The 2,823-nt window shown below is 39.2% G+C and overlaps 1 protein-coding gene across 1 annotated transcript in view; it reads right to left on the bottom strand.

The window, feature by feature from the left end:
* The window catches only part of MLLT10 (myeloid/lymphoid or mixed-lineage leukemia (trithorax homolog, Drosophila); translocated to, 10), a 229,025-nt gene that overhangs the window by 155,074 nt on the left and 71,128 nt on the right, over positions 1-2,823 (bottom strand). The window lies entirely within an intron of this gene.

The raw sequence follows: 2,823 nt of genomic DNA, 5'->3' as shown, positions 1-2,823 counted from the left end.
CAACCACACATTGTTCATGCAAGATGCCTAGCATACATAATCTTTGACCACTTCACATTCTACTCCCTAATGTCACATTCTATCAATGACCATTTTTTCCCTTTCTCCTCCTAAATACAGGTGGGCTCTGACCTACCTCTTTCCATGTCCACTTCTATTACCCTACTGCAAGCCTACATCATGTATTTCATCAGGACCACTTCAGTGACTTCCTAAATACAGTAGGGGTACATTCCTTATCCACAGGAGTACATTCCAACACCCCCGGTGGATGCCTGAAACCTCCGAGAGTACCAAACCCTTCATACCGTTTTTTTCCTATACATATATACCTATGATAAAGTTTAATTTCTAAATTAGGCACAGTAAAAGATTAACAACAACTAATAAAATAGAACAATTACAACAATATACTGTAAGAAAAGTTATGAGAAGGGCCAAGTGCAGTGGCTCATGTCTATGCCTGTAATCTGAACACTTTGGGAGGCCAAGGTGGAAGTACCATTTGAGGCCAGGAGTTTGAGACCAGCCTAGGAAACCTAGCAAAAGAAAAGTTTTTTCTCTACAAAAAAAAAATTTAATTAGCCAGCCATGATGGCACACACTTGTAGTCCTAGCTACTTAGGAAGACTGAGGCAGAAGGATTGCTTGAACCCAGGAGTTCGAGGCTACCATGAGCCATGATTACACCACTGCACTCCAGCCTGGGCAACAGAGTGAAACCTTGTCATTCATTTGTTCATTCATACATACATACATAAAAGTTATGTGAATGTGGTCTCTGTCTCTCCCTCTCTCTCAAAATACATTCATGAACCGTATAATGTCAAATCACATATACAACAGTGCTCCCATGAGATTATAATGGAGCTGAAAAATTCCTATCACCTAGTGATAGTGTAGCCATCTTAACGTTGTGGTGGAATTACTTTATTTTTTTTTTATAAATTCGGTGTAGCCTAAGTGTACAATATTTGTAAAGTTTACAGAAGCACACAGTAATGTCCTAGGCCCAACATTCACTCACAACTCACTCACTGACTCACCCAGAGCAATGTGCAGTCCTGCAAGTTCCATTTATTGTAAGTGTCCAATACAGGTTTTATCTTTCATAATAAAAACTATATTTTTTTATCTTTCATACCCTATTTTTACTGTACCTTTTCTATGTTTAGATATATTTAGAAACACAAATACTCAGTATTATGTTCCAATGCCTACAGTATTCAGTAGAGTAACATGCTGTACATGTTTGTAGCCTAGGAGCAATAGGCTGTCACACATAGCCCAAGTGTGGAGAAGGCGACACCGTCTACGTTTGTCTAAGTACACTCTATGATGTTCACACAATGATGAAATCGCCTAACAACGCATTCTCAGAATGTAATCCCATCATTGAGCGATGCATGACTACATCTCATCGTACTGCACTCACCTATTTTCACACCGAGTTTGACTATGGGTAACAGAAACTGAGGAAAGCAAAACTTTGGATGGGGGTTGGGAGGAGACTACTATAGTCTCCCAATATTTACTCTTAACCAACCTGGACCAATCTGTAGAGTGAACCTTCCACAACAGAGTGAACTTCAAAAATGCAAGTTCAAATATACCACTGACCTCTCAAACCCTTCACTGGTTTTCCTACATGATCTACTTATTTACCTGCACAACCTTCCTTCCCTCCTCCCTCATCATTTCACTCTCCGGCAACACTGCCTTTTCTTCTTTCAGTTCTGCAAATGCTCCAAAGCTCATTCCCGCCTCAGAGCCTTTAAACGTGTAGTTTTCATTCTAAATGGAATATTATCCTTCGCGGGACCCTCTTTCACAGTTGGATAACTTCTACTTATCTCTCATGTCCTTACTTAAAGTCAGAGACGGTGTCTCTGAATCTCCAGATTAGATTAGGTGCCATATTATGAATTATCTATACTTTCCTCTTTGGCATATGTCACAATTACAAGTAATTATTTATGCAATTAAGTTTATTTCCTCTGCTATATTGTAAGCTCCATTTCATGGTTGTAGCCCTAACATCTACAACAGTCTCCAGACATGGTAATTCAAAAAATACATAATGGAGAGATGCCGAGGGAACAAAAACATAGGCACACTTGATGAAACACCGGCAATGATTTGGTTCTAAATTACAAGGCAACCTCCCCTCACAGAGGGAAACACTATTATTTTACATGATTTCACCTGTGGGAAAGAAACAATTGCCAACATACATACAGATGCTCCTCCATTTACAAATGGGAACATGTCCCAGTAAACGTATCAAAAGTTGAAAATATCCTGAGCCAAAAATGAGTTAATACACCTAATCTACCAAACATCATAGCTTAGCCCAGCCTACCTTAAACATGCTCAGAATATTTACATCAGCTTACAGTTGGGCAAAACCATGTAACACAAAGCTATTTTATAATAAAGTGCTGAATGTCTCACGCAATGTACTGAACTCGGTATTGAAAGGGAAAAACAGGATGGTTGTATGGCTACTCTAAGTACGATTTCTATCAAATGCTTACCACTTCCACACCATCTTTAAGTCAAAAAATTGTAAATTGGGGACCGTCTGTATAACTAAATCTAATATTAAGACTACAGTCAAAGATAGATTAATCCTTGGTATGATGAGGTATAACTGTTTAGCAATTGGGGAAGAGAAAAACAATGAGATTTGATGAGCTTTTTTTTTTTTTTAAGACAGAGTCTCACTCTGTCGCCGGGGCTAGAGTGCAATGGTGTCATCATAGCTCACAGCAACCTCAAACTCCTGGGTTCAGGAGATCCTCCTGCCTCAGCCTCCCCAGT

Source organism: Propithecus coquereli, unplaced genomic scaffold (genome assembly GCF_000956105.1).
Source record: "Propithecus coquereli isolate 6110/MARCELLA unplaced genomic scaffold, Pcoq_1.0 Scaffold103, whole genome shotgun sequence".
Classification (NCBI taxonomy): domain Eukaryota; kingdom Metazoa; phylum Chordata; class Mammalia; order Primates; family Indriidae; genus Propithecus; species Propithecus coquereli.
This window is presented reverse-complemented; position numbering and strand designations above follow the sequence as displayed.